General features: G+C 43.8%; 1 long non-coding RNA gene across 1 annotated transcript; it reads left to right on the forward strand.

Moving 5' to 3' along the window:
• Positions 1–862: 862 nt before the first annotated feature.
• Positions 863–16,557, forward strand: LOC147665751 (uncharacterized). Its single transcript, XR_015304978.1, has 2 exons — positions 863–1,803; positions 14,679–16,557. It is a non-coding gene; the product is annotated as an uncharacterized LOC147665751 (long non-coding RNA).
• The last annotated feature ends 2,673 nt before the right edge of the window (positions 16,558–19,230 follow it).

Consider the following 19,230-nt stretch of genomic DNA (forward strand, 5'->3'; position numbering starts at 1 on the left):
CTGCAACATTGTCTACACCACACATGTTCACACAACACTATTGTGTAGATGTTAGCCAGACATCAAGCTAATGTAGGCCAGGCAGTTTTACGTATACTATTTCAAACTACAGCTACAGGTTAGCCACCGCTTTGGCGATTACTGCTGTAAAGTCTATGCACAGCATGTGATCTACAGCTCACATGCATCAAACGGAAAATGCTACTTACCCAGTATGCATCGGTTCTTGACATGTAGAGCTGTAGTCACATGCATCCACCCACCTCTCCGGTTACCTGTATCTGTTCAAGTACTATCTTACTTAGATAACTACACATGAAAATCTCTATTCTACTTTTACTTGCTCAATTCTCACCCTCTGCGGGAAAGCAGAATAACAATGGAGTCAATGCCTATGTGCACTATCACGGAAAGGAGGAGTCACCTACCTTGTGACTGGAAAGACTTCAAACAAAAACAAAGTGCAAACGTCTGGGCCCAACACCAGATGGCGATCTATGCATAGCATGTGACTCTACTGCTCTACATGCCAAGAACAGATGCATACTGGGTAAGTAGCATTTTCCTTCCTTCACCAAGCATGCCTTGTGACTCAAGACTTCATCGAAGAAAAACACATTGCACATGTCTGAGCTCAGCCCTAGATGTTTGGATTATGCAGCGCTTGTGAGACTATAGCACTACATGCTAAAAACGAATGCTTGCAGATAAACATTTTCCTTCTACTAAAATCTCGAGGTTTTATCTTTCTAAGATGAAACACTACAGTTTCTGAGCATCTGTTCTCTCGAGGCACTTAAGCAGCTGAAGCCATTTTTGCCTCTTGCAATTCCAAAACCTATGACATTAGATAAGTTCAGGCTTCATGCTCATACTACAAGTAGCATTATGGTAAAATGTCCCTGTTGCAGATATTTGGAATACCTCAATTTCACCTACTTGCAGTAAATGCTTTGTGCAGGCATTCGTTCCTCTCTGGACTAGTGTCCCAGAAAAGATGCTGCTTTTGTCTAGGAAGTTCTACACAACCTCCTTGCTTTAATCCCCGTCAAGCATGTGCATTCTTTCCCAGATCACAGCATGTACGCATGCACAATGATTGTCAACTAGTTGGGGAACTTGTATGGCAAAATTAGCTTCATGATAATTCTGAAATACTTAATCCTTGCTCTCCATCTTTGACATCCCTTATTAGGCCACCCCTTAATTATCAATCTTGGTTACCTGAAGTTAATAGTTTTGAAAGAATGTTCACCTGGAACCAGCTTAATGATAATTTTGACCTATTTATGGTAAACTGTTACTTTCCAACAATAACTGAGCACAATGTGGTGAACAGATTTTAACATTTTCTGTAAACCTTTGAACCCCTCATTGATTGTAGAAATGCTTCTTCAATAATTATGGCTTTTGATGCATTCAGCCAGATTTTGGTATTCTATATACTAATATAAAAATACATTAGTTTGAAATTGTCTGTTTGTGTAATGATTTGCCTATGTAGCAGTGCAGAGGATTTACAATGGGGTCTGAACTATATCTTTAACTAGTCTACTCCTTTTTTGTACAGTTGGTGTGCTTTATCCATTTCTTTGAGAACACCAGTGGTAAACATTAGCATTTTTCTTAGTTTGATAACTTACCTGCTTTACATTGCTAATTTCTTTGTCATTTGTTTTCCTGTTTTACAAATATGTTTACCTTGTAGGACTTGAAAAGATAGAGCAGCTGCAAAATCATGAAAATGAAGATATCTACAAATTGGCGTATGAAATCATTGATCAGTTCTTTTCATCAGAAGATGTAAGTAATATTTAGTTCCCTATTTGTTTGTTTTGCAGATTCAAAGTGACTGGTGTATTTCTAAAGTAGTAATTTCAGATGCTGCTGTAAGTGCAATCCTGGTCGTTGAATGGAGGGTCCATGGCAGTATTGAGATACTATGTTCCTATATCCCATTAATGGTCTTCGTTTTGAAGTGTTAGTCAAGGGTTGTTTTCTCAAAATAAAGTGAGGAAAACAAGTGATAAGTGGAATACTTTAATCTCTGATACTATTCCTCCGAGATCCACATGCCAGCCATTCCTTTTTCATGCTGCCTGGCCTTCATGGGCAGAAACTGAGTTCCTACATGTTAATGGCATGATTGCAAATATACTTGGTAAAATGCAGTTAACCTGTTTGAAAGCCAACTGATACTTGGAGAATGCTGCACCATGCCTAGTCTTGATACCAGATCTGGAGTAAGGGAGTGTGTTGTACCTCATCCTCTTTAATTGTGGGATAATTATTTGTCAAAGCCTTGGTTCTGAATAGAAATTGTTGAAAGCTAGGTCTGTAGCGCATATATTAGGAAATTAATTTAGGATAGACTTATTATGAGTAAGTTATAAAGATGTAATTGGTTATAGCAATTAGGTGATGGTTGATCAATGATTAGCTAGATCAATTCTAGGCTGTGTGGATTATATTTGCATTGTCTTGCTTGGTAATTTGTAGTAGTAAGTGCTCAAAGTGAAACATCAAAATGCCAGTTTACGATTTTGTAGGCTTAGGTCAGTCTGGGTCATACCAGGAAGTCCTGTACAATGAGTGGACTTTCTAATATTCTACAGAAGTACAGCATGTGCTTATCACCTTGATTAACAACTTAAGCAGTTCAAAAGAGGTGAGGTGCCCTGATGGATCAACCATTGAGAACACAATACTTCAACTTTTTTTTTATGGCGCCCATCTCATCAAGGGTACGCATCTGTACCAGAGAGATCCTTAGCTTAACATAATGCATGAGGTGGGTTGGGGCGGGGGGGGCGGATGAGAATGGGGGCAGAGGCATTACCTTCACTTCATGTTGATGACAATCCCCACTCTTCGACATTGCAATGAACTTGGGCTATTTGATAAAGATTACCTAAAAGATTTCGCTGCGATTTGGTAGGGACCCTACAGTGCTTTCATTTTTGGATCTTTCCCAAGACTGCACATGTGCTCTCACTTATGAGACTTTGTTAGCTTACGGCAGGCTTGGCGACCAGCCATTGCTTACCATTGGTTTGATTCATTGTTGCTAATTTCCTTGCTTATCTTTGGGCAGCATGTGCTTTCTTCACTGCTTTGTTTGTCCCTCACCTGGAGCACGGCCTAATTACTTCTTCCTTGCCTGGTGTCCTTCCACTGCTCACGCTTTCGCAGCTACCTATTTCTTTTAGTAGAAGAACTCCATAAAAGTATGTGTTTGCAGGCCATCCCTCTTGTTGTGGCTTGCCTCTTCCCACAATTCGATCACTCGCTGCGTTATTGCTTGCCCATCTCACCTTCCCTGTTGTTCACCCTTCCCACCGGTATTGTTGCTCACCCCATATTGAGGGTACTAGTCCTACAAACTCCTATCCCACCAGAAAGCGTCTACTCTTCATAAGGAATGTGCTCCCGTAAAAGATGTCATTGTACCTTGAGATATTAGAAATTATATTAAACCATTAAATATATATGTTCGAGGCATGTGAGCTGTAGATCAAATGCTTTGCATACTCCTGCCATCTAGTATTGAGTCTGGATGTTTGCAAGTTATTTTTCTTCGAAGAAGAATTTCCAGTCATGGGGCAAGTTGACTCCTCCTTTTGGTGATAGTGCGCATGGGCATCGACTCCATTGTTAGGTTTTTTCCACCATTGGGTCCGGATGTGTATTGCTGCGCTCCAGTTCGAAACCATTCTTCGGGTTCCCCTCGGTGCGCAGTTCTCTAACCACATCGGTATTTCATACGCGTATCCCACTTCTCCGCGTTTCATATCGGTTGAAGAAAATTCTATTTCGATCGGAAAACTCAGTGAAAGGCCGTTGGGCCTAGCCGCGTTGCTCCATCTTGCAGTCAATGGAACGGACTCATTCAAATTCGGTCCTATGTGCCACGCAAAGTATCTGCACTCTGTTCTCAAAAAGTGTGCAACTTTTGCGTATCTCCATAGCACAACAAACAGGACTGCAACGCGTGCAGATCCTTTAGATTCAAGAAACAGTCCGAGATTGTTGGGCTTGACGTCGTGAAATGTAAATCCAGAGCATCAAATAAACTCCACACATCTTCGGTGAAGGACCCAAGCAAGAATAATTAGATGCACAATGGGCTGAAAAGGAACAGGAAGAACCTGTACCTATTCCGGAGTCTTACTCCGAAATGGACCGCAAGTTCAAGGTCCTGTGAACACCAAACACCCATTGTGTCAATACCCAATACAACCCAAACAAAAGGCTTCAGTTCCACCTCTGCCTTCAGGCCATGGTCAACACTGAGTTTCTAATGCCTCGCCTCCAGGCTCGCTACCAAAACATGTCGCTAAGCCTTTTGGCTAGGGCTAGAGTCTGGCACCGGGCCGAAACTTTCAGGCTCGAAGCCGAAGACTACTTCGGAGACGAAATCCTCTACATCTAAATCAGAAACTGCTTCAGAACCCAATCCTTCCGCGTCAGTCATTCCACCCTGGCACCGAAGTCATCTGTGCTGAAACCGATAAATGTTCCTCCGAAGCTACAGAATCTGATTTTTAACGCCCCACCTCCCAAATCGGACCCAAAAGAAACTTTACATTAATCCGGATACAGGACATCTTCTTTCTAACCGGTCACGGAAGCGCAAACCTGAGTTGGAGGACATAAATTATATAATTCTTTCAAAGACGAATGTCAGTACTAGCCCCTCTCCTCCTCCTCCTCCACCACTACATTCCCCTACAGATTCACCTCCAACTCTAGCATTAACACATTTACTTATCACACCAACTAACTCTCCACCATCACAGACTGATGATGAAGATACTCCTTTACCTGTTGATCTCTGGAAAGACTACAATGCTGATTCACCTAATGACAAAGACCCAGACCTTTACCCTTAAAGCCTTCCCCTCCTGACAACCATGTTGGGTATTTAGAATTACCTAGAAGAGGCTTTCTGGTTGAAAAATCTCAGTAGTACACCTTGATCCAGTCACACTCCCTATGCTCAAAGGCATGAGGAGACATGCTGATGATATATTTGAGGTTCCTGTCCGTGCTCTTATTCTCCCAGAACAGACAGAAAATATAAGCCTGCTCCTTCAAACCCAGTCTTTTTTAAGGGGCAATTACCACTAGACTCACTGGTTGCCTTAAATGCCCATAAACGGGCCAATTCACAAACCTCCCTCCAGACAGTCAAAATTATTAGACGCATCGGGTAACTGAGTAGCCGCCCAGGCAGCAAATCATTGGTGTATAGCCAACATCCAGGCCCTATTAGCCCGGTATAATAAGCGCACTGGGACAGTATGGAGCAATTGCTCCAATATCTCCCAGATAAGCACAGCGCTAAAGCTCAGGATTTAGTATAAGAAGGAAATCTTATCTTCCATTTTTCAATTAGATGCGCTTTAGATGCTGCGGACACCGCAGCTAGAGAGATTAACACTAGTGTTACTTAAGTGGGACGTCTGATTAAGGATTTCCGGGTTTAAACTTGAAGTCCAACAATCCATTTTGAATACTCCATTCGATAAAAAGCATCTCTGCAGGCCCGAAGTAGATCTGACATTGGAGAAAATTAAAAGACACTGAGGTAGCTAAATAAATGAGAGCCCTACAGTCTCCTTCAAATTGTGGCTCCTTTCGTTGCTTTTTCTGTGGAGGGGTCCAAGACCACATCCTCAGACAATACTGCTGCCTCATATAAAGTCAACACTCAATCTTCATCATCCTCAAGAGGCTTCTTTAGAGGAAGATAGAGGTAACAATGGCAAAGGTAGGGTTCCACCCCATGTGATTCTCCTTCCCCTGTCAAGCAATGACTTGCCCCCCCCCCCCCCCCCCATCTTTTAACGCCTGTTGAGTGACGTTTTCTACAATTCCTCCCCATTTGGCAATCCATAACGACAGACAAATGGGTGTTGGGAATTATCCAACATGGCTATTGCCTGGAACTTACCACCAATCCTTTAAACATTCCACCTTGTTTTCACAAAATTTCACCAGAACATTTAGACCTGCTCAAATAGTAAGCCCAGTCTCTCGTGCTTAAAGGAGCCATAGATCCTGTACCGTTACATTATCAATGGTCTGGCGTGTCTTCCCTGTGTTCTAATTCCCAAAAAGTACTGCTCCTTAAGACCTATTCTGGACCTCGGAGAACTAAACCACTACATACGGTCAGAACATTTCCCCATGGTGCCACTTAACAAGTGCTCCTACTTCTACAGCAGAGCAATGTTATGTCTACTCTTGACTTCAGACTCATATTTCGACATTCCAATTCATCCCGCTCATCGCAAATCTCAGATTTGTGATTGCGGTGCCAACATTTCCAATTCGAAGTACTACTGTTGGGAGTCACCACTGGTCAGAGTATTTGGCAGTAGTCTCAGCTCATCCTAAAGACAGCACATCCATGTCTTCCCATACCCGAACGACTGGCTCATCAAAGCCAGCACTTACCAGAAGTATCTCCAACACACTCGACAGAATTCACTTACTACACCAACTAGGGGTACAGTGAATGCGTTGAAGTCTCATCTACAGCCTATCTGGGAGCCACCATAGACAATCAAGAGCTCTGGGCTCTCCCAATACAGCCAGAATTATCAGTATTCAGACTCTTCTCCCTCTGTTTCAGCCCAGCCCAACCAATCATTACCAGCTAGTGTTCATGCAACTGCTAGGAATGATGGCGTCTTGCATCGTGATCGTTCCCCATGCAAGACTTCACATGCATCCTCTTCAAGATTGCTTAGCAACTCAGTGGAACCAGTCGCAGGGTCAATTCACCAATCTAGTGTTTGTAGATGACCGTACCCATCACTCACTGCAGTGGTGGAACCCACAAAATGTATCCAGAGGGTGGCCCTATATCGACCCTGTTCCACAGACCTTTCTAACAGCAGAAGCATCATCGTTCATTGGTTGGGGTGGTCACTTACACGATCACACAATCCAAGCGTCGTTGAGTCTCAAGCACAAAAGTCTCCATATAAATCACCAAGAGCTACCAGCAGTGTTTCTAGCGCTCGGAGCCTTTCAAATTCACCTAATAGACAAAGCTGTCCTAGTCCGCATGGACAACATGACAGCTATGTAATATATACAAAAACTGGGGTGGGGCAGGGTACTCTCTCCAGATGTCATGCCTAGCATAAGCCATTTGGAAATGGGCTTATACACCACAAGATTTTTATCTCCAGGCAGAGCATCTTCCAGGAGTAGATTGCAGGCCTTCTCAGCAGACAGTCTGCAAATCCACGAGTGGGAACTTAATCCCCAAGGTCTCCTCCTTTCAGGAATGGGGATTTCCTCACTCAGACCTGTTTGCCATAGCATAAAACTCAAAATACCCAAGCTTCGCCTGCAGGTTCCTACACCCGCTCTACAAAAGCAATGCTCGATAGATGAACTGGTCAGGGATATTTGCTTGTGCTTTTCTGCCTCTTATGGGCACGTCAACCCTGGTTCACCACTCTGCTGGAGCTGTCAGTAGTTCCACACCAAAAGCTGCATCTCGCCTCCAGACTCCCAACTTAGAGCCATGGAAAAATCAGGCATCCATATCCCAAAGAACTCAATTTAGCTATCTGGCACCTGAAGCCCCAGTTTATTTACCAATTCCACCAGAATTTATGAATATCCTAAAAGAGGCTAGAAAGCCTGCTACTAGTGAATGTTATGTGGGATAATGGAAATAGTTTATTATTGTAACAATATCAATCCACTTGATGCTTTTGTGCAGAGCATCATCTGTTATCTGTTAAAATTACAGAAATCTGGAGTAGCCTATGCATCCACTCGCTAAGCTGTATACTTACAAAACAGACAACACTTAGCTCTATTCAGAGTACCAGTGATTAAAGCCTTTATGGAAGGATTAAAAAGGATGATACCACCAAGAGTCCCACCTGCATCGGTATGGAACTTGAACCTAGTCCTTACAAGGCTAATGGGTCCACCATTTGAACCAATGCACAGGTGTCAGTTACAATTCCTCTCATGGAAGGTTGCTTTCGTCTTCGCTATCACTTCACTAAGGAGAGTTGGTAAACTCCAGTCTTTAACTATACAAGAGCCTTTCTTTCAGCTTCACAAGTGGTTCTTCGAACCTATCCTAAATTTCATCCTAAAGTAGTTTCTGCTTTTCATATCAATCAGTTGTTACCAGTGTTCTTTTCTCAACTTGATTCTGTATCAGAACGAGCTCTACACACTTTTATTTTACAAGAGCTCCACTATATTATGTGGAAAGAACAAAAGTTTGCAAAATAAAGCAACTTTTTGTAGCTTTTTTGCCACCACACAAAGGCAATCCCATATCTAAATCTGGCATTGCAAGATGGATTGTGAAATGTACCCAGACATGTTATGTGAAAGCGAAAAGAAATTTGATAAAATCCCCTAGAGCGCATTCCACTTGCAAGATAGGAGCTACTATGGCATTCTTAGGGAATATTGCCCTAGCTGACATCTGTTAGGCAGCAACGTGGCTTGAACTGCACACATTCACAAAGTACTATTGTGTAGATGTGTTAGCGAGGCAGCAAGCTAATGTAGGCCGGGCAGTACTTAAAACACTGTTTCAAACAACTGCAACAAAAAAAGGTTAGCCACCGTTTTGGGAGTATACTGCTGTATAATCTATACAAACCTTGTGATCTACAGTTCACATGCCTTGCACGGATAATGTTCCTTACCCAGCAAACATCTGTTCTTTGCATGCAGAACTGTAGCTTCACATGCCTATCCTGGTACCTGTAGTTGTTGCAGTTCTCAGTTTACATACATACACATGGACATTTCTGATAGATACATCTGCCAGTGGATTCCTCACCTTGTGAATATCCCCTTGCGTCAGCAACATTCAGGAATTCTTTTTGTAGCTTTGCGCCGACGTGGACGACGTCATAGAAGCATGGCATCGCGCGCAACTCAACTGACGTCACCGACACCATAATAGGCCCACGCTGGCGTGATATCAGTTCCCTTTTTTCCGCGTCGTCGAATCTAATGGTTTTCAAGGGATCATCTGTAGCTGTTACAGTAACTTTGTTACTCTGTGATTTTTCTGTCTTATTGTCTTCTGTCGATGTCGTCGAAGAAGACCTGATTTAAGGCTTGTGGTGAATGTGGCAAGACCGTGTCAATCACTGACCCGCAGGAGTGCTGCGTCTGGTGTCTGAGCTCTGACCATGACGTCGAGGAGTGCCAATCTTGCAAGAAAATGACACCAAAGGCCCTTCGAGAGAGAGGTAGACTAAGCTCCTCGTTGCAAAATTAAAAAGGTAAGAAAAAAACTTCGAAGTCGCGAACTCTGCGTTCGAGGTTGCGATCTGAGTCGTCCTCTGCTCATGCTTCGAGGTCCTCGAGGAAGAAACACAAGAAGAGGAGCCATGAGTCAAGACATCATTCCGGAAAGGACTCGTTCGAGACCGAAGTCGCAGGTTAAGCTGCTTCGGAAGGAGGTGGTATCTTCGGCTTCGGAAGCACAGGTCTCGGAGGGTGAGGCTTCACGTGCGGATTTGCCTGGATCACCAAAGCAGGTAGTGAATCAATCTCCGGTTCCGTCCCATCCTTCAGGCCAGGAGGATGAAGGTGAGGTGGAGGAAGTTGGCGAAGTCTAGGCTCAGTTGCCTGCGGGTCAGTCTACTCCGGTGCCTCAGCCTGAAGAGGAGGTCGACGTCGTGACGACTCTGCTCCCTCGGGAGCAGCCTGGGGGCTCATATCCTGCCTTTCCGGCTCCAGGTCAGGATCCAACACAATTCCTCAATGCCATGTTCGGGGTCTACTCCAGGGCAATGTTCCCTTCTGGTGCACCTGTTGGTCCCACGGGTCCTATGGCGTTTAGTCTGGGTGTTCCCCAGGCTTATGCCCCTGCGCCCTTCATGCCGGTGCCAGCACCACATTGGCATTTTCCGAATCCATCGACGCGGATTCCATCGACACCGGTACCCTAGACTTCGATGCCGAATCCGGTTTGACCTAGAGTCAAACTGCCTCGCCCAACCTCCGGTTCGACTCCGGTGGAGTCGATCATGGATCAGTCGGCTTCCTTTGTGAAAGAGAGGTCGAGGGGTGAGGAACATAGGCTTCTGGAGGAACAGAGGTATCGGGATGAAGATGTGGAGGAAGGTGAGCTTCGGGAGTCTGAGGATCCTTTTGATGACCTGAGGGAGGCTAGTGGCCTGGAGCGGTCTCTGAGTGGGTTTGGCCTCTACATCTGATACACCTTCTAGAGATGTGACTCTCCTTACCATGTGGTAATAAAGAAGGCGGCAGACTTGTTAAACCTCGTACTGCTGCGTACAAGTCAAATATTCTGACGGAGGTCCTCCATTCACCTTCCTCTGTAATTGAACCAATGCTGCCATTCAATGATGCTTTGGCTGAGCCAATCTGAGGTGTGGAAGAAACCTCTGTCAGCCCCTGCCGTTTCAAGGGAACTAATGAGGAGATATAGGGTGGCTCCTAATGACCCTGACTTTATCTGCACACCCCCTGCCTGAAAGTTTAGTTGTGCAGGCTGCCTGCTCTAAGAAGTCTGCGGGGGCTTTTCCGCAGGTTCCTTGAGAGAAAGAGTCGAGAAAGCAGGATCAGGCAGCTAAGAGTCTTCTCAGTCAGCATGGCGTTAAAATCTACTAATGCAACGTGCCTGATGGGACGTTACTTCCATGCCCTGATGGATTCTGTAAAACAGTTAGTGCCCAATATTCCTGAAGGGGATAGAAAGGAGTTTTGGATAGTTATATCGGACACTCAGGCTGCAGCAAGGCAGGTAATCCAGAGTAGGCTGGACACGGCCGATTCGGTGGTGAGTCATGGGCTCTTCGGTGGCCACTAGGAGAGCTGCGTGGTTAAAGTCGTCAGTTCTCAGCAGATGTACAGTCTGCCTTGATTGATTTGCCCTTTGATGGGTCTGGACTGTTTGGGAAGAAGGCTGACGCTGCTTTGGAGCGGACAGCAGAGCAACGGCGAAGTCGTTGGGCCTTCAGACAAGAGGCACATTTGGGAAGCGCTTCAGAGGATTTGGCAGTCTTCCTTTTGAGCCTATAAACAATCTCAAAAGCCGCAGCAGCAAAATATGCTGTACAAGTCTTATATGGGCAGACAAAGAACTCGTCCCAGAGGTCGTTAAGCCTCCTCCTCTTCCCCGTCTCAGCCCCCTGCCAACGCAGCAAAGCAGCCCTAGATCCTCCATTCTGTATCATGTGGGCCCAGTGGGGGGTCGGTTTACCCATTTCCTACAAGATTGCGAATAGATTACATCAGATCTTTGGGTTCTCAATCTCGTGGAAAATGGGTATGCTCTTCCTTTTCGGGAGTTTCCGTCCTTGCCAGGGGTTTTGTTCGGAGGACCACCTGCTTCTCCTGCAGTAGGAAGTCCTGGCACTGTTCAGAAAGGTGGCGATAGAGGTGTTACCGGAGCAGGAGAGGGGTCAGGTATGCTACTCCCGGTATTTCCTGATCCCCAAGAAGGATGGCAGACTTCGTCCAATCCTGGACTTCAGGATTTTGAACCTCTATCTCAAACAGGAGAGGTTTAAGATGCTCACCCTTGCGCAGGTTCTTCAGGCGCTGCTGGAAGTAGACCAGATGGTGTCGATCGATTATACAGGATGCGTATTTTCATATTCCTATCCTGAAGTCGCACAGGAAGTATCTCCGTTTCACGGTTGGGTTGCAACATTACCAGTTTGCGGTCCTTCCGTTTGGTCTTACTACTGCGCCTCGAGTCTTCACCAAGGTGATGGCAGTGGTGGCTGCACATCTCAGAAGGTCGGATACCTGTATTTCCGTATCTGGATGATTAGCTGATCAAGGCAGAATCTCCAGAGATAGTGCTCCATCATCTGCAAGAGACAACTCAGTTGTTGCACAGGTTGGGTTTTTCGATAAATGTTCCCAAGTCTCACCTGGTGCCCTCCCAGCGCAACCTGTTCATAGGTGCGGTACTGGACACTACTGTGTCATGCATTCCCTCCTCCTCAAAGGATTCACGACATACAGGAAATTATTCCTTTATTTCACAGTGGAGTGGTTGTTCCGGTCCTGAAGGTCCTTCGTCTGCTGGCTTCTTGCATTCTGTTGGTCAACCATGCACGCTGGCACATGAGCGCTCCAGTGGGGCCTCCGCGGGCAGTGGTATCAGCACAACGGAGATCTCAGGGATTCAGTGAGGATCTCCAGAGAAATTGCGTCGGATCTGTCTTGGTGGGGCGTGGATGGTAATCTGTCTCAGGGAAAGCCTTTTCAACTGCTTCCATCGGTGGCCACAGTGATAACAGATGCATCCACTCTAGGGTGGGGTGCTCATCTGGGGGATCTGGAGGTCAAAGGTCTTTGGTCTCCAGAGGAAAGGTTGCTTCACATCAACCTTCTAGAGTTGCGGGCCATACATTTAGCGCTCAAGGCCTTCCTCCCTTCTCTTCGCTGACCGTCAGTTCAAATCCTGATTGACAACACCACTGCGATGTGGTATGTCAACAAGAAGGGAGGAGTAGGGTCGCAGTGTCTCTGCAGAGAGGCTCTCTGCCCGTCATTCTGCAATCTCCAGTTTCCGATGCAAGGAGCACTGGGGGACGCGTTTCAGTTGAGTTGGGACTCGCAACTCCTTTATATGTTTCCTCCCATACCCTTGATTCCTTGGGTTCTGAGGAAGATTCGCTAAGACCGGGCCCAAGTTATATTGATCGCCCCGGATTGGCCAAGAAGGGTGTGGTACACAGATCTTCTCCACCTCTCCTCGTGCTCGCCGCTCCGTCTCCCTCACAGGGCAGATCTCCTCTCTCAGATGGATGGGCAGGTTCTACACCCCCACCTCCAGACCTTACACCTTCATGCCTGGAGATTGAACAGGGCAATCTGAGTTACTTTTCTCTTCCACACAATGTGGTGGATGTCATTTTGTCGGGCAGGCGTGACTCCACTAAGTCTATCTATTCTTATAGATGGTCTAAATTTGTTGCTTGGTATAGGGAGAAGTCCATTGACCCTTTAAGGGCTCGTTCGTCCAATATACTTAATTTGCACTTTCTTTGGCCCAGCAGGGTTTTGCAGTGGCAACTATCAAAGGTTATTTATCAGCCTTATCGGCTTTCCTTTGTTTGCCGGACCAGCCCTCTATATTTAAATCTCCTATTGTATTGCGATTCATCAAGGGCCTTACAAATAAATTTCCTCCAACACCTTGTATTTTTCCTCAATGGGATTTGAACCTTGTGCTTAAGTTTTTGATGGTTCGCCTTTCGAACCTTTCGAACTATTGCACAAGTGTCCCATGAGACTTGTCTTTCAAGACTGTTTTTCTGGTGGCAATTACCTCGGTAAGGAGGGTAAGTGAGCTTAGAGCTCTTAATTCAAAGCCCCCGTTTTTGTCCATTCATGCTGATCGAATGGTTCTCAGGACCAGGGCTGCTCTTCTGCCGAAGGTGGTAACTCCATTTCATCTGGGGCAGTCCGTTACCCTCCCTACCTTCTATCCTCCCCCTCACCCTTGTAAGGGGGAGGAAAGGCTTCACCGCTTGGACCCTAAGAGGGTGGTGAGTTTCTACTTGGACAGGACGAGAGAGTTCAGGTCGGATGACCAGCTGTTCGTTGGTATTGCTGGCTGCAAGAAGGTGAAGGCGGTGTACAAGCGCACGCTCTCGAGATGGATTGTTTTATGCATCCACATCTGCTACTCCCTGGAGGGTAAGGATCCTCCAGAGGGTATAAGGACTCATTCTACTAGAGCTAAGTCATTTCTGTAACTGTGTGCTCCTTTTAATTGTCTGCCCCAAGTGAGGCAATCAATAAGGCAGACCACTTTTTTGCCCCAATATTTTGGATTTATCTTCACTTAATCGCTGAACAGCTCTCTCCACTGAGACAGAAGGTAACTAGCGTTGACGAAACCAGTAGGTTCACCGACAAAAGCTGTTGATGTTTCCAATGTCAGTGTTGTACTGCAGTGTGACTGCTGTGCAACATCATGGAGAGTTAGAAAAAAAGTGTTATGATGTGGCTAGTGCTGACCATGTGATTGCCCTTTTTTTCCTCAAAACTGATAGCTGTGCTTAACAGCCAAAGTCTCTCCTAGATGAGACCTATTTGCTTTGCTAATGCTTGTTTTTCTGAAACTGAGCCAATTAGGCTTGACCCATTGGAGAACTGGCAGGTAGCAGATAAGCTTTACTATTGGAACCAGGGCTCTCGTTCTTTCATCCACAGAAGGTGCAGTAACTGGTCTACTGAACACCTGCCTCCAGTAGCCTGTTAAAAAGTACTTAGGATAATTATTTTGGTTAAATATTTTAAACCAGCCTACTGCAACCACTTCTGTGTTTTGTAGGTGTTAAACATTGTCCTAGCGTTGGTAGCCTTTTTCCTTTGATAGCTGCCTTTTGTTGTCTTCATTTATAATTGCATCCAAAACAGTTCAACAGGCTATAGTCTCAGTTTAGGCAACTCTTAGCACTACTTTTTCAAAATCTTATTTGCATTTTGTCCCTTCAAAACTAGTTACATCTAGACATTAATTTGTTGCGTAATTTCCTATACGATTTGGTAACTCATGCGAATTGACATTTGTACTGTAAATTATTATTAGCATTTTCTTTGTAATATAAATGACTATACATAAATTTACAACTTAAAATATTGTTCTGATGGAGGATTTGTTTTCTAATTTGCAGATTGATGAAGATCCTACCCTTGTCCCAGAGGCAATACAAGGTGGAACATTTGGCTTCAATTCATCTGCCAACGTACCAGCTGAAGGATTCCAGTTTTAGAAAGCTTATTTGGAATTTAGGGTACGGTGCAGCACTGAAATGGTTTGATCCATCAAGCTTGGCTCATGGGATCCGCTGCTGCTGCATTAAATCGGGAAAGAATTGTGCAGTTTTCATTTGGATTCGAGAAGCCCAAATGAAGTCAAGATGGCGAGTGGGTGCGAGTGAGAATGAGTGGAAAATGTAACGAAAACCTACACAATGAATGCTTATTTAGGTTGTGCAAAGGAGAAGGGCTAAAGGTCAAAGATCTTCAGTGACTGAGAAGGAACATTGACTTAGAGCGATTGTGGGAAAAAATGCAGTTCTATCATCATCAAGCCTTCTAAGCATAAGAGAATAGGATACCCATAGAAGTCAAAGGAGATTGAGCCCAGGGCTTGCTACGAAGCACTGTGTGAATGCAAGACATTGAATGAATGTCTAGGCTCGAAGGTGTAGAGCCAGGCTCATCCTTCAAATGTGGGGCTTTTCAGCCATGAAGCTGACACCCAGATCTGGAGTGGCGTGTGTACGAGAGACGAGAGTATGGGTGTGGCGCTGTATGTGAACGCATGCAAGCTTGATTCGCCTTCAGGGGGCCGATACTAAACCTAGAAAATCATCAAAATGAGTTTATAAGTGTTAACTTACACTGGACATGAAAACGAAGACCGGTTTAGCAGCAGATTTTGGATAACTGCATCCTGTGTGCTTTTCCCCCCCCTTTCTCTTCAGTTACTTTTTTTAATTTCTTATTTACATGTATGGCTTATATTTTTATTTGCTTGTATGTTGAAGATAAATTCTGTAAGGCTTCCCTGTGCATTTGCACCAGATGAACGTTTGATGTTAGGAAATTTGTTCCGTATCATCAAAACTAATTGGCAAGAGCTTTGCATGAAAAAAAATGTTCCTAAAGACTAACTGAAAAAGCAGATTCCATATGGAATAAACAAATTCAAGATGCTGGTTAAGAAATTCTTTTCATTTTCTAAGATACCCTAAAGATCTCTGCATGTGGTAATCTGCAACCTAGTTCTTTTTTAGATGAATTTTGAGTCTGTACAAATGTTTCAGTTGTGGTAGAATCCTGTGCTGTGTTTCAATGTTTCTTGTTTTCAAACTTTGTTTTCTATGAAAATGATATGGAAACTTATCAATAGAAATTTGGTGCATATGTACTGCTGAATAAAGACAAGTAAAAAGATGTGAATAGATGTACAAATCGAACTGGTCTGAACACCTTTACTATGGCTAATCTGTTCAATTGTTTTAGAATCTTTTTATCTTACAGTAGACGTAGGCAGCCACAAACTATCTATTTTGAGCCACTTTATAGAGAACTTTGTATTTTTAAAACTTGCATTTGGAGCATGCAAGTGTTTTTTAATTGGAAGATTGCCTCGGTTTTGAGGCGTTGCACACTAAATTAAAGGCAACCTTGATTAGTATAAACTAAAACTCTTAATAAGGTGGCTCATTGTAGGAACTGCTGTGCCTTCCCCTTTGAGCACAAATGTTGCATGAACAACAGTTTGCTGTTACAAAACTTACAAAGTTAGCTACCATTAGCATCTATACCTACTTTGTGTTTAACAAGTTAAATTGTCCTGAAACACTAGAATGGATACAATTATTTTGTGATCATAACTTTGTTGATCTAGAGTATTTTTGCAGCATTCCTTGTCACCTAAAACATGGTTACAATTAAACACAGCGGAAAACTAGCTTGTAAGTTGGCTAGCTACAACAAAGGCTAGTCTTTCTTGGGGGGCTGAGAATAAAGATTAAAACACTTCTTGCCTTTGTTTGATTTTTATGCATACGAAAAGACTATTAAATGTGAGTTTTAAAAACCTGATCTGATATGGGTAGCCTTATCATGTTTTTCAGTATTCCCCTTTTACAGTACTGCTGTTTAAAGTTTTAGAAATAGAACAACCTAAATATGTTCTCTCCCGCCTTCGGGCACAATGCAAAAACATTGGTGTTATCTTTATGTTGTGAATACGCTGAATGTCTTTTTTGGCATGCCCGGTTTAAATGGATTTGTTATTTATACAGATTCTTCTCAGTGTTTGACCCCTATGTCAATACAATATTAACTGGTTGTCATGGGTACATTTCGTCCTAGATGTTGCATTATTTTATGTTACGATCTTAACTCCAGTAAGTCTTTAGACCCATTCTTACAATGTATTATCATTCAAATGTATAAGGTAGTCTACTTAAATGTCCCCCCCCCCCCCTAATCAGTCTCATCCAGTAACTATTCTGAAAATATTAAAACTTAAAACTAGTGAGTGACTTATTTGAAATCCAGTAGTGGCGCCATAGAATGTAGAAATATGCATCCTAGGCCATGAAAACACAGGAAGGTGTAACTTACAAATTGAGATTGGCTGTTGCGTGTCCGATTTCTCTTCTGTGGATTTTGTAGGGCAGTGACTTATAGACAGGCCCAGTCAGATGGGTTGGTAAGCTAGAGTAGGGGATTAAAGTACACGATTAGCACCTTGTGAGCGGTCATTTCCATGCAACAGGCTTAAAATCTCAGCAGATTAACTTGATAGTCCATGCTGTTGTTACCTGCAATGTTTCCTGCAGCTCAAAAGTGGTATACTGGTGGCCTGCTCATGAATACATGCCAGGAGTGATGAGCAAACACCAGGGACCTTCCTTGTCGCTTTAATATGGCACTGTCTCTGGCATAGCAAAACCAAAGGCGATGATGGATGGAGTGTTGAACAATGCAAGCACTCACCCCCAGTCAACTTATTTGTTTCATCCACCATCATTCTTTAGCTCACTCCGCCACCCCAGTTCAGACATGGCCATATGCAAATCAGTCTGACCCTGTGCCTCATGGGAATAGTCCAGCCCGAACTGCCAAGCCATGTTTTCCCTGGACCGGAAACAAGCATCCTGGGACCGGTTTCTGGCCAATCAGCCAAGCTAGCTCGATTCCAGTGGCAAAGTGAGCAAGGGACCCACGTCTGGGCATACCCTGCCATCGTAGGTGAACAAAGCAAAACCAAAGGGGACTGTCTCTGGCATATAATGCCATATAAAAAAGTTAACTTATCTCCCGAAAGGGGGGGGGGGGGAATCCTATAATTCAAGTCTCAATAGAAGGTAGAGGCAACCAACTTCCATGCAGGTATTTCAAGGGCCTGAAACATCCTATCTGTTTAAGTTCTGGAGTAGGTGTACTAGTACCCTCCAGTGTCTCTCCAGGTTTTTGATTAAGAAGGCCGGTGATGGATCTTTGGGTTTGGAGATTTGTTTCTTATTGCTAGGATTGTTTCTCCTACTTCCATTTATGGTTCTTTTGTTTGTGGTTCGCTGTGGGTAAGATTGGTGGTTTTGTGTTCGATATCCTATCATGAATTTACCTTTGGGTCTATATTTGTTGTTTTTGCAAAACATCCAGTATTAGTGACCTTGTATTCAAATATGGTGGTGTTGCAAGGCAAGCAAAGATTGTAATATAAGAATTTCTTCACTTACTCTTGCTGGTTTGAAAAATCTGGTTGAGAGGATTTTGCATTATGCGAAGACTTGCCAAAAGAATGCATTCTCTTACTGGAAAAAAAAACTGATGTTAGGGAGGCCTTTACATTGAATGAAGCATGGATGAGTAAGAAAGCATGGCAGTAGGAAAGAACAGTTGTGCTGATAGTCTGGTGTATTTTCTCTTCCATATAGATGCCTTCTCTAATGTTACTGAAAGTCATACTGCCTTCTTGGTCCTAAAAAGATTATATTCAGTAGCCTGCCAACTCACTTCTGAAACAACCAGCAGATAAGTCTAAAGATGATGATTACACTGTGGGCTCATGACTAACATTTTGGTGAATCAAATTGGCTCCTATTGTTGCTCAAAGTTGAAAGTTTATATAGATGGCCGAATATGCACAGCAAGTGTTACTAGGTGAGCTTCAAGCAGCAAACCTATTGATACAGCTAAGCAGGTTATTCAATTCGATCAGTGACAAAGGAAGGCAGGTGGTGGTTATGTTGATTTTCATAAAGATCTAAAAATGCCTTTGCTGACTGTTTACGCACTAATTGAAGATTTATTTATTTAGGAAATTTGTTAAGCGCACAAATACCAGAGGGGGTCTCTGCGCTGAGTGTCCACTCTACTTCTCCATGAGTAATTGTTTGAACAGCCAAGTCTTTATCTGTTTGCGGAAAGAAGGGAAGTACAGGTTTTGATGTGGCTTGGGAGACACTCTGTTCTTTCAGGGTTGAGATGAATAGAGAATTTAGTACGTCATCCAAGATTAACAAATTGTGGGTGTTTACTTTTACCTGAATATGGGTCAGGTTCTACATGAGGCTCTGGATACATTATCCAGTGGATCAATATCTCGTTTTGCGTGCATTCACTCTAATTTAGACATGACCGCCCTTTCATCCATAAAGCCATTGTACACTAAGTCGACTGTAGCACCCATGTGCATAT

The sequence above is a fragment of the Lissotriton vulgaris genome, unplaced genomic scaffold (assembly GCF_964263255.1).
Source record: "Lissotriton vulgaris unplaced genomic scaffold, aLisVul1.2 SCAFFOLD_1182, whole genome shotgun sequence".
In the NCBI taxonomy this organism is placed as follows: domain Eukaryota; kingdom Metazoa; phylum Chordata; class Amphibia; order Caudata; family Salamandridae; genus Lissotriton; species Lissotriton vulgaris.